This window comes from Adiantum capillus-veneris, chromosome 11 (genome assembly GCF_014529385.1).
Source record: "Adiantum capillus-veneris isolate H3 chromosome 11, ASM1452938v2, whole genome shotgun sequence".
Lineage (NCBI taxonomy): Eukaryota > Viridiplantae > Streptophyta > Polypodiopsida > Polypodiales > Pteridaceae > Adiantum > Adiantum capillus-veneris.
The window spans coordinates 107,328,795-107,342,510 of record NC_140941.1 but is presented as its reverse complement, the minus strand read 5'-3'; positions in this window follow the sequence as shown (position 1 = coordinate 107,342,510).

Genomic DNA, 13,716 nt, shown 5'->3' with positions numbered 1-13,716 from the left:
AGAGAGAGAGAGAGGCAGAAGAGGGAGAGATTACTCTCTGCAGCGCTAATGAGAGAGAAAGAGAGACCTTACTGTAGCGCAAGGCAAAGTAATTAGAGAGGGAGAGAGTTATAGAGATTGCGTCTGTGTGTATGTAATGAGATGTAATGAGAGAAGAGTGTGTGGGGTTGCAAGCCTGTAGGAGGCAGTTGGAGGGTAGCGTATTCTTGCCAGAGAGGGAGCCTGAAGGGAGCGCTCCAGACAGAAAAGAGAGAGAGAGTAACTGTGGGAATCATAGAGAGGGAATTCGAAATCAATCTTTATCGTAAGACTGTGTATATTCTTGTGTGAGAAATACCATGTGTGTGTGGGTTATTGTAAGTTGTTCCCTCAATGCTTGACTGTGTGTAGTGAGAGAGAAAGATAATCAAGACCTGCAGCATAAGCTAGAGAGAGAAAGTGAGAGTGAGCAATAGGATAAGAGGGAGAATTACTCAAGAACTTAGGTAGGGAGAGAATTGAAAACCTGAGAGAATGGGAGAGAAAAGGAAGGAGAGATTGAGAGAGAAGCAGAACTCTGTTCTCTAGGAAGTGAGTGTGAGTGCAAAATTGAAAGAAGAGAATCCAAGATTCTAGAGAGAGAAAGAAGCAGAAAAGAGAGAGAAGAAGAATTGCTGTCAATTTCCATGCAATAGAGGAGAAAGGGAAACTAATTGAAGAATCCACACAATTGAAAAGGTATGCTATATTGCAATTTATTATTATTCTGCATGCTAGAGTGAATTATAAGCATAACTTAGGAGAAAGAATCCTCATCTAAATGTCACCTATTGAAAGCATAAAAGATTAAAACTGATCACTGTTTGAGTAAAAAAGAATTGAGAATAGAGAGAATAGGATTGAAACTGAATGGTTTTGTCTGTGTGTATGGCAAATAAATCATATGTATGCTGAACTTTAGTGAATGTGTGAAAGAAAAATTGTCACAGAAGATTCTAGAGAGAGAAAGGATAGGAAATTTAAGCATAGAAGTTGGAAAGGATGACTGTATTCTTGAAAAGTGTATTCAAATCATTTCATTGCATCATTGTGAGTGTCTGCTAGAAAGTCTTTCATATTAAAAGCATTTGGATGGGGAGAAGTGAACAGTTTGTCAAAAATAAACTAGTTTGAATGCAATTATTCCAGTATTCATCTATTTGTGGTGTCAATAAGTGAGTGCATAGGCAATTGAGAACCAGTTTGATTGTGCAAAATAACAAGATCTTATTATTTGTTAAGTTTATATGTCAATTTGAAAGTGAATCTGGGATCTGTAATTGTGATAAAGAAGTGTTTTGTTGGAAATAAGTGAGTGTCAATAAGAAAGAAATGTTTGTAACAGTGAAATTTGAAATACATTATGGTGTATTGCAATGTTAGTCCTAGTAGATTCGAGAACGTAAAAGTGAGAAATTGATATAAATCAGACATTGTTGGACTACGAAAATTTAATAGATTAACTTAAATACGAACGCATACTTAGGAAATTGCTAAAAGAAACTTGAGAGCCGCACAATGATGGCAAATTAGTGCAAGTCTAGGCTTGTTAGAGAACCGTTGTTTACTTGAATGTTATTTAGAAGACTTAGAAGGCGACGTTCATTTGGTGCGTCCGCCGGGAACCAGTTGGCTATTAAAGCTACGGGGCACCCCGGTGCATATATTTTGCATGCTGGTACCTAGGGTTTGGCCAATCAAGAAGAGGCAATGTCTGTGGAGTAACGCTGAAAAGAGCGAGTCTTAGATTGACTTGGGATTATCTCAATATTGTATATACTTGTCATGCTTGTAGCCTTGGACAAAATGACTTAGCTAAAGTTGACATGGTGTGAGTAAAGCTCAAGATGCATCTTAGGTGATTTAGAGAATATTGCTTAGGCTGATTCAGTTTGGTCTAAAGGAACTAGAGCAATGGAGCAAGAGAATATTGAAGGTTATAATGTGGGTTGTGTGATTAGAGATTGTTTGGCCAAAATATCGATATTAGAAATCGAAAAGAATCAAGCTTTGCTTGAAGCTAAACATAACAAGGACCTAGCCAGGTTAATTGATGATTGTTATAGTTATGATGTTATAACATTAAAAGAGGAAATAGGAGAGATATGTCAGATGATTAACCACGAACGTAAATCTCATTTTGAACAGATAGCATCCTTGAGAGATGATGTTAAAGCAATGAGAGGGGAACTTGAAAAGTATAGAAAAGTAGCATTAGGTGGTGAAGTGACAAGTGGTCATAGGGGAGATGAGAGTATAGTTGCATTAAGAGAAATGGATAGTAATAATTATTGTGTCTATCAAATGGAAGAACCCAATACTTCATGTTCCTTAGAAGTCAGAAAAGAGCTAACTAAGGGAACAAGTGAGTCAAAAATTATCAAACCTAAATATCAACCGAAATGTAAGCATTGTGGTATAGCAGGCCATATTGCTAGATTGTGTGAAAAGAAGAAATTATCCCAACAAACAGTGGTGCAAGATAGGAGATAATATGCGTAGTGGATAGGGCATTATACAAGTAGGGCATTGTAGCTTTCTAGTGGAAAGTAGGTGTCTGTAGCATGTATACATGTTTGGAATCCATAGCATAATAGAAGAAAGTGAATAGGGTTTGACATACATGTAGGGAGCTGTAGCTTTTTGGTAAAAGTAGGTTTTTGAACCTTATATAGATGCCTCTTATAACTAGGGCATTGAATACAAGTAGGATCCTGAAGCTTTTACTGGGAGTAGGCAACTGGACCATGTGTGGATATCTGTAGTCCATAGCATGTAGCATATTTTGGCTTAGCCAATGCACCTATACTATTCCGTCATATGTAGCGAGAGGCTTTAAAAAAAAAAAAAAAAAAACAACAACATAACCACAAAAATACAAACAAATTAAAAAATTTACAAAATCCAAAAAGAATCATTTCTTTTGTGCTTGATTTCTTTTGTTTTATTCAAAACAAAACACTAAAAAAAAAAAACAACAAAAAAAGCAAAATCACAAAAACAAAAACACCAAAAACCCATAAAACTTAGGAGTAGGATACTACATTTCATTAGTGTGTGTGTAGTTCTAATCCTTTTGCAGAAAGCAAAGTTGGAGTGTGTGATCAAAAGAGAAGATTAGAGTAGAAGCTGTGAAGTAAAGAAATGTCGAACTGAATTTGGGATTGTGGTTCAAAGGAAAGCAGTAGTTCAAGAAAGACTTAACAGGTGTTTTATTTCCAGTTGTTATTTCAAATTGTTGACATTTTCTCAATTTAATGCCTGTAAGTCAGTGAAGAATTAATAAGTGTGTGGCATAGTTTTATTAAACTGGTTAGATTAGTAATCTATATGGTTTTATTAGCAGTCTTTATCTAGGATTATTAATCAAGAATTTTGACCGAACTGGTTAGTAGCTAACAGGGAGTAGTAAAGGTTATTAATTAATATACTCACTATAGCTAATCTAGTGTTGGATGGTTCATTTATTTCCTTAATGGTAAAAACAAATCTTTGAAGTGTCGTAGATCTCTGTGGTTGGGAGAGACCTTTAAACTCTCGATTATGGCTAGTATGTTAGATACTTATACACATGTGATGAGCTTGGAGAGGGAAAAGTTATATGTTATATGTTGTGTACCCATCGTCGTATAAGCTTGGTAGGTAGGTGGAACAACTCTGTCTCTAGTGTCAGAGCCACGAGCCATATCTAAGTTTTATACGGGTTGGTAAGTGAATGTGAAAGGATATTCCTGCTCGATGTAGCAGTGAGTGTGGAATGCATGAAAAAAAAAAAACATAAATTTCAAGTCCGACGTGACTTGCAAAAAACAAAAGAATGAATGCATGGAAAACTAAAAATCAATTTAAAAAAAGAGAATTAGAAAAGAAAAAAGAAAAAAAATTTAGGCTATGACTTGTCATTGCTAGAAATATCAGTATACTTTCTATAATATAGGGGTTAACAGGTTTTACCTCTATAGAGCTTTATCAACATGAAATGGAGTTGTTCTTATTATTAATGATGATAAGTTATTGTCTGGATTAGGATAGTTTATAGTTATTCTATTAATTAGTCTCTTTTATTATTTACTGCTTAGTTGCCTATTGGGGAGGTTAGAGTTTTTGATTGGTAAATCTTTATAAAATCAGTTAGTAAGAGTATATACATTCACTAGTGTTAGTTGGTTTATTCTACTATGTTTACTGCTTATTAATTTATCACTGACTTTGTTATTAATTGGCTCAAATGTTGAGAGAAGTATGATGTTGTAATGTGTGAAATGAGAATAGACAGACTACTGGAGTTATATGATGTGTTTCAGATTTTATGCTCACGAGGACGTTCGCAGTTAAGGAGGGGAGCTAGTTATTTTTCAAAGTGTAGCTGCCAAGCTGGAGAGTTGCAGCAGTTCAAGAAGTTCATACGAGTGTAGAAGACATTCTTGTTCGTCGAGGACGACTTCATAATTCAGTGAGGGAGGAATGTAGACCCCTGAATATTTTTACATTTTGTACCAAAACTAGGGTAACTTGGGAATTTGCACGGGCATGTTAGGTGCATTAGCATGTTAATGATTGCCATAACGGATGCATTAGTGTTAATATTTGTTAGTTTTTATGATTTCTTGCTGATAAGTTTTTACCTAAAGTAGTTAATCATTTGATGACTGGAGTCAGTTTTAGGGAACTTGTTGATAGCTATCTTAACGACTCCAAACTCAAGCTATGGCCATTAGGTATCTCAATTTGTGCTGAATAAGAAATTATCCATTCTTAATGAGTCCCTAGTTTACGTCTACTTGACTAAATTATCAAATCCTACCTAGATTTTAAGCTTGTCAAGGAGGAAGCTACAAGATTTCATAGATGAATAGCGAAAAAGCTGACAAGTTATCCTAGTACGACTTAAAAGTAGAATTATTTATAGGTGGTTTTGAGATTACTACTATGTTACCAAGTGGGGTTGCGAGCTCGAGATTAGTCGGAATGGATTCTTTAAAATTCCTTATTGTTGCTTTATGATATAAACAAATTCTTCTTTTTATGACCAATTTGGTAGGATAGATGTGTCACCCCATACCCAGTCCTGTGAGTTTGCCATATATATATTTTGTGTTAATGCAATGCATCTTAACCGGTTGAAACTGGAAAATCCCAATTGGATTTTGAGCTTGCCTCTAAAGAAAGTGAAAACTGTACACAAGTTTAGTGTAACTATCGAGAAAAGCTTCAAATTTTGACTTAGAATCCAAGAGGGACCGTGAAGTTCAAGAGAGTAAGGAGAAAGAAGAGTGAGCTCGATGCTCATTGTCATGATAGAGATCTTTTAGGTTTCGGGGATTTTAACCCTATTTCAAGGTGGGAGAGAGGTCTTAAAAGACCAATGCTTGACAATGTTTAAAAAAAATATAGCAAAACAAAACCAAAATAACGTTTTATTGGCCAGCTCTGAATCGCCATAGAGGGAGGAACCGCCTGGAGGCGAGGTCGCAAGAGCGAGAGGGGGGGCAACAGAGAACGCGAGTGAGGACGAGGAGGGAGCCCAAGTGGGCAACCCTGATCGATCTGTGTGTGTACTCCTTGGGCGGACGAAGGAGATGCTGCAGGCCGGGTAGAGTTGCGAACAGTTCGTATAGGGAGAGGAGCCATAGAGAGACGCGAGGTTCGTTGTAGAGAGCTAGGCTTGGAGAGGGGATGTAGAGAGAGCAGAGCCAAGGGTGGTCGCGAGAAGGGGAAGGACGCCATGCGAGCCCTGGTGGAGGGCGTAGTTAGAGAGTGAGAGCCTGAGCTTGAGATAGAGAGTCCCGAGTGAGTGCAGGCAAAGCCATAATGGGAGAGCGCCAGTAGAGAGAGAAAAAGCACTGTATGTAGAGAGAGAGAGAGAGAGAGAGAGAGAGAGGCAGAAGAGGGAGAGATTACTCTCTGCAGCGCTAATGAGAGAGAAAGAGAGACCTTACTGTAGCGCAAGGCAAAGTAATTAGAGAGGGAGAGAGTTATAGAGATTGCGTCTGTGTGTATGTAATGAGATGTAATGAGAGAAGAGTGTGTGGGGTTGCAAGCCTGTAGGAGGCAGTTGGAGGGTAGCGTTTTCTTGCCAGAGAGGGAGCCTGAAGGGAGCGCTCCAGACAGAAAAGAGAGAGAGAGTAACTGTGGGAATCATAGAGAGGGAATTCGAAATCAATCTTTATCATAAGACTGTGTATATTCTTGTGTGAGAAATACCATGTGTGTGTGGGTTATTGTAAGTTGTTCCCTCAATGCTTGACTGTGTGTAGTGAGAGAGAGAGATAATCAAGACCTGCAGCATAAGCTAGAGAGAGAAAGTGAGAGTGAGCAATAGGATAAGAGGGAGAATTACTCAAGAACTTAGGTAGGGAGAGAATTGAAAACCTGAGAGAATGGGAGAGAAAAGGAAGGAGAGATTGAGAGAGAAGCAGAACTCTGTTCTCTAGGAAGTGAGTGTGAGTGCAAAATTGAAAGAAGAGAATCCAAGATTCTAGAGAGAGAAAGAAGCAGAAAAGAGAGAGAAGAAGAATTGCTGTCAATTTCCATGCAATAGAAGAGAAAGGGAAACTAATTGAAGAATCCACACAATTGAAAAGGTATGCTATATTGCAATTTATTATTATTCTGCATGCTAGAGTGAATTATAAGCATAACTTAGAGAAAGAATCCTCATCTAAATGTCACCTATTGAAAGCATAAAAGATGGAAACTGATCACTGTTTGAGTAAAAAAGAATTGAGAATAGAGAGAATAGGATTGAAACTGAATGGTTTTGTCTGTGTGTATGGAAAATAAATCATATGTATGCTGAACTTTAGTGAATGTGTGAAAGAAAAATTGTCACAGAAGATTCTAGAGAGAGAAAGGATAGGAAATTTAAGCATAGAAGTTGGGAAGGATGACTGTATTCTTGAAAAGTGTATTCAAATCATTTCATTGCATCATTGTGAGTGTCTGCTAGAAAGTCTTTCATATTAAAAGCATTTGGATGGGGAGAAGTGAACAGTTTGTCAAAAATAAACTAGTTTGAATGCAGTTATTCCAATATTCATCTATTTGTGGTGTCAATAAGTGAGTGCATAGGCAATTGAGAACCAGTTTGATTGTGCAAAATAACAAGATCTTATTATTTGTTAAGTTTATATGTCAATTTGAAAGTGAATCTGGGATCTGTAATTGTGATAAAGAAGTGTTTTTTTGGAAATAAGTGAGTGTCAATAAGAAAGAAATGTTTGTAACAGTGAAATTTGAAATACATTATGGTGTATTGCACTGTTAGTCCTAGTAGATTCGAGAACGTAAAAGTGGGAAATTGATATAAATCAGACATTGTTGGACTACGAAAATTTAACAGATTAACTTAAATACGAACGCATACTTAGGAAATTGCTAAAAGAAACTTGAGAGCCGCACAATGATGGCAAATTAGTGCAAGTCTAGGCTTGTTAGAGAACCGTTGTTTACTTGAACGTTATTTAGAAGACTTGGAAGGCGACGTTCATCACACCCCTAGAACAACCTCCTACTATTATCCTGAATTTTGATTTTTTACATTGGTCGGTTCAAAAACCGCTTTTTCTTGCCTAGGTAAGTATTCCCTAGTCCTATAAGGTTCTACTGTAGGTGGTTTAAGCTCCAATTTGGCCGTTTGTAGCTTATTACTAATTGCCTTCATGTTCTCTGGGTTACTATTCACCCTAATTCGTGCAGTCAGCCCTACTTTGTTTGGTTCCTGTATCAGACAAGCATTCATTTCATGAGCATTGGCAATCATTGTTACTCGATTTTTTTTTAAAAATTTGCTAGAGTTTTGTTTGTTTTTCTAAAAATTTTTCAAAAAAACCATAACCGTATCAAGGTTTCAAACATTCCAATTATCTTTTTGTATGTGATTCAAAACCTGCTCTCAAAGAAACCCAGTCATTTATCTTGACAAGAAACCAGTTGCCTTCCAAAAACACCTTAATATGCATGTCTTTCAAAAAAACTACCTTTATCAATACCTGCAAATGATTGGTTAAGCATAATCCAGTCTCAACCACAAAAAGCATTTCCTTATTCAGATTAAGTCTGTAACCACCAAGTTACTCCTAAATTTTTGCTCGGACCAGCTAAGCTAGCCTGCTCATTCACTATGATATGTTTCCGGATCAGAGAGTCCAGCAATATATGTGATTCAAAAACCCCTCAAAAAACCACAGTTATTATACCATTTTTTTATCGACAAGCGACCACTTCCAGATTAATTCTCTTCCAGAACTACTTCATGTACACATGCATATGATCAACCTCGATGAGATTCCTAACATGCACTTGTGACACCATACCTCTCCTTGAACCCTTTGACTTCTATCCTTGTGGTAAGTCCAAGGGGGGCCTATTTTCAAATTTTTAGCATAACCTTTTTTGAAGGAAATTTTTGGTTATTTTAAAGTTTGTACACGGTCTAGGAGTTCATTCTGATTGTTTTGCTTCAGTTTCCGATTTTGATCGAGTGCACTCCTTGGAAGCCACCTCTGCTAGGGCGAGATTTTGGGAAAGTTTGTATGTAGGAAATATAGTCCTTAACACAATAAAAAACATTGGTTCTTTGAGTATTTTCAGATTCCATGGTTTTAATGCTCGTTGGAGCCCGTAGATTAAGAAAAAAGTAAGAAATGTATGTTTTACATCATTTTTTAAGAAGTTGCCAACTTGCACGTTAAAATTTGGAGAATCCAAGCAAGATATGATTTTTCCGCGTCAGATGATGGTTGAAAAGCGCCACGAGATGAACAAATTAATGTGAAACAAGCCGAGACAAATTCGAAGCCGATTGGAAGCTAGAAGCTATTGAAAACAACCTAAAAGTTCAACATTAAAAAAAAAAAAAAAAAAAACTTAACACTTGAATCATGGCCATGCATAAAAAATATGCTCACACTGTGAAGGAGATGCTTCAAAGCTATGGAAATCAATATAGGATGCAAGCAATAGTGTTGGAGGCTATTCTAGAAGCTATAGAGGCTCACATCATTTCAGATGACTTTGCAATGACAAAATGAGTAAAAGCTGTGTCTATTGTCTCCATAGTCATCTGGATTTTTGGATTATCCATGTGTTTTAAGTTAAGTGCTTTTGGCCATGAAGAGTTAAATTTAAATCAAATACTAACATTTTTTGCTATCCTAAGGGGAAAACAAAGCTAGAAAATGCAAAAAAAAGGGTGGCCACAAGGGCGCGTAGATGGCCCATCCAGCAGTTTTGGATGGTTAACCTGCGCACCCTTGTGGCCACCCTTTTTTTGCATTTTCTAGGTTTGTTTGCCCCTTTGGTTACCAAAAATGTTAATATATAGTGAAACCAAATGTTTATACAGCATGAGACTAGATTTTTATACCGTCCAATGTGATTTGGCCTTTTTGTGCAAGGAACTAGTAAGTTGAGTTGAAGGAAGGTATAATGTGATTGAAAAGATTAATTTTAGGTTCATCTCACATTTTCCAGGGTTTTGGAGTGCAACAATAGCCTAATTATGCAAAAAAAAGGTGGCCACAAGGGCGCGCAGGACAACCATCCAAAACTTCTGAATGCGCCATCTGCGCGCCCCTTGTGGCCACCCTTTATTTTTCATTAAATGGCCTCGTCTACACCCCACGATACCATAAAAAATTTAGATTAAGTGAAAGAAAATTTTTATGCAACATGACATTACAAATTCCACTTCTTTTCACTCAGATGTAATCAGAGCCCCCCCCGCCCCCCCGTTCTTTGTGTTCAAAGGTCCGGAGCATTCCCTATGTAAAATTTTCCTATATCATGTGCGTTCACTAGAATGGATTAAAAGTACCCCTTACAGGCCTTATCTACACATGTTTCTGTAACGTTATAAGAATATAAAATCCCTTCTGTTGAACACATGTGCTATGTTACATATACTTTAGTGAACTCCCCAGGTCAAAGGCCTCACAAATCCTTTGCACTAAACATTCAACACTAAAAATTAACCAAACAAGGAGCCAATTTTTACTTCTTTGTGTCCATCTCGTGTTCTTGGGAATGATTTGGTTAAACCGTTTCTTTGGTATTTGAAACCACATATGACCCCTATTGTTATACTATCCAACCAAAGGTTTCTTGATTAGCAGTTTACATAGGCTCGAGTGGTACATATCTTCTATGTTAACAATGCATGTATCTATAATTTATGTCTACACTTTCTCTATCCAAATGAGCTACATAGTAAACATCAAATACGCAATTTAACAGTTAAGTTCACAACGTGATAGCTATTGGTATCATCTTTAGCAATACCAAAGAAATAGCTACCAATCGCTAATGAATAGGGATATTTAAGAAGATTTGATACCAAAAACTTGTCAACACTACTCAAAAAGGTGGAAACTCAAAGGCTTTACAATATATGTATGATGAAACACGAATCAATAATAAGTCATGCCTATACGTTGACACCTCCATCTCAAGTTGTCATTTCTCTAAGTCAAGCTTGGCATAGGCATAGTATGGAAGCAATAACATGTTGGAAAGCAATAATTTAGCTTTCTCAACTTGTGAAATGTTGCTAACGATATATATTCAACATCCCCAAATGAGGACATCTTGACAAAGGCTATGATCCACTTTAATAAGAATAACCATTAAATATTAAGCTGAAATCAAAATAGTGCTTGAATTTCTTCATGGTGGAGTGATTAAGACTTGAGACTTGAAACACCTTACATGCAAATCAAAATATCCATAAAGGTCAACAATATTTCTCAAATTTGTATGAAACTCCAGTAATCTAAATTAAATACTCTCACTCAATGAGACACCATTTAACAAAAAAACATATTTATATTGCATTTATAGAGGAATCCAACCTCACAAAAAATAATTACAAACGGAGACAATGTTGTTGCTGATAGGCTTCTCTTACATGTATTTGTCTTCCTCATCTAGAAATTCATATACACTTGAGTATTTGTGTGTCTATGACACTAGGGAAGATAGTAGTACTATAGGGATGGCTTCTCTAAGAGCTCCTAGAGAGTACCTATTGGTTCAAGATTCTACAAAAATCATACTATTCTTCTCAAAATCTTTTAACATGGTAGTGAAAGGTTCCTCACGGAACAAGAATAGAGTGATTTCTATCTCTTCACATGGTTGCTTGCTCATGTCCTCTCAAAACAAGTTGACTATGTAAGTAATCAACAAATTATGTGAGTACAAAGTTATAAAGTACAAAATGATATCATTCTAATAATCTAATGACAACTATACAAAGAATAAATTATAAGAAAAATCTTTGATGACTCTCCATAAATATAACACCTTACCTGCATTGTGAGACTCAATCACTATAGATGGCGCACCAAATCCATCAACAAAATAGCACCACCCAGTGTTATGAGGTGTGAAGCCTAGAAATTGAAAGCCATAAAGAGGTTCTCTTGAGCATGATAAACTTAAATATGGAGATGATGTTAAGCTCAGAATGTAAGCTACAAGGGTAGTTTTCTTACCATTCTATCTTTATGTTGGAGATGAACCCCTGCAATGCCAACGCAATATTCACACCTCATGTTGTTGTGGTATGCAAGTCATGTGAGCTCATACTTTTGTCACCTTCAGGAGTAGAGGTTTCCATGTAGTGAGAGTGAATGAAAGTAGAAGGAGTAGAATCTTGTTTCATGTTGTAATGAAGGTGAGAGAAGGGAGAGGAGCTAGCTTGGTGTGAAACCATGTGGTGGGCAAGGGGAAGAGATGGGGGAGGAGCTTGCTTGGTGCTACAATGGAGGTGGGAGAAAGCTAACATAGAGATAATGCTGGACTATAGGGGGTGCATGTGGTTGTTGCAGCAATGGAGAACTTGGAAAAGGGTTTCTAGAGAGAGCAAATCACTTTTTAGCTATAGAATAGGTTTGGAAAGACTTTTGAAGAGTGAAAATGATGTTTTGATTTTTATTTATTTTTTAATCATTTTTTAAAAATTTTACTGCGCGTTTTTTGGTTTTTGAGGTCAAAATTACTTTTTTGACCATGAAATAGGTTTGGAGACCTTTTAAGGAGGAAAAACTTGAATTTTGAAATTTTTAGTGTATTTCCAAATCCGGGCCAAAAAGTGGGGGAAAAGAGGTCAAAGTGCCCCCCCCCCCCCCCCTCCCTTTCCCCTATCCACCTCCCTTACCTTCTCACTAGGTAAGAGGCCATTAAGAGGTGTAAAGCTACCTTGTCCCCCTACTTTCTTGAGGGTATAGAGTGTGTCCACCACCCTCTTCCTATTGGCTATCCTCTAATTAACCTTAATCCCAAAGGGCCCCTAGAGGGTTCATATTTTTCCTAATGCTATGGGCAACCCTGCCTTGCTAGCCAAAGTTACCCAGCTACTTTGTGCTTATGGGATTTCCCTTCCTCTCCAAGAAGAGAGAGAGAGAGAGAGCTTAGGAAGCCTCTTGTTGAGACTTCCAAAATAAGACTCTCTCAGATAAGAGAAGAGGAGGAATCCAATGAACGAGAAAGAAGTGAATCTTTGAATTCCTATGAAGATGTGGCTCCACGAAGACGGTGGTCTTGACGATCCCTGCCTCATCTCAAGAGGAAAAGATCATCATATATTCCTTGTCCTCGTCACTACAAAAGGAAAGAGAGGAAACAAAGAAAGAAAAAGGCAAGAAAGAGGTCACCCTCTTCTCCTTCTTCTTCACCTTCCTCCTCTTCCGATGAAAGTAGTGGTTATTCTTCTAGAGAATACAAGAGGAGAGGACATTGCAAATCCTACCCTGCTTGGAAAAGGTCCCAAAAGCTTAAGAAGGTCAAAGAGGGAGGAAAGAGTATGTGCTACTGATAAAGTGAAGGGGATCGGGGAGCACCACAGACGGAGAGTGAGAGAGAGAGAGAAGGAGACAGACACGATGTGGGTGGGGAGACTCCAAGAGTGAGCAGCCCCCTATACACTTATGCTATGTATAAGGTATACAAGTCAGTGGGCGCCCAGACTCTGGGCGGCCGGGCAAGGCACAGACGCCTATACCCCAACAACCTCCCACTTAAAGGCGACTGTGCCTTTAAGCAAGAGAACATAGTCTAAAGACTACAAAAGGCGAGAGAAAACCGCTCTCAACCGATGCCCACTGGCTGGCTGTGATCGTGTGCATCCGGCTGTCCTGCTCCCGTGTAAGTCCATACACCACCAGACGTACCGCACACGTACTGCAAGTATGTACGCAATACCTGCATATCTCCCTCGTGCACTATGCCATCATCAGTCAACAAACGACTGACAACCCCAACTACATATGCTCCCACTGCAACTGCGATATCCGGTCTCAAGATCAGCATCTCATACATGAGACCACCGAATGCCGATGCAATGCTAGCGGGCCCTGCTAGCTCTACGGAGCATGCATCAACATATATGTCCCTGGCAATAGGCATCTCTGACTGACAAGGCGTGTCAGCCACATGCATCTCCTGACTGTCCGCAAAAGACGCATCAACCTGTCGTGCAACCTCAGAGCAAACCAGCTGCTCTAGGTGTCTGCTGGAAGACATATCCTGCACAACTATATCTCCATGCTCACTGTCGAGCATAGAAAGGAATGACTGCATAATCGCTGACATCTCAGCCTCCTCTGCAATCATCCACTGCAAACATGAACACTCAATCTGTTGTGACTCACTAGAGCTCTCATGCTCTAACTCCGTATGCATAGACTCTTGCACAAC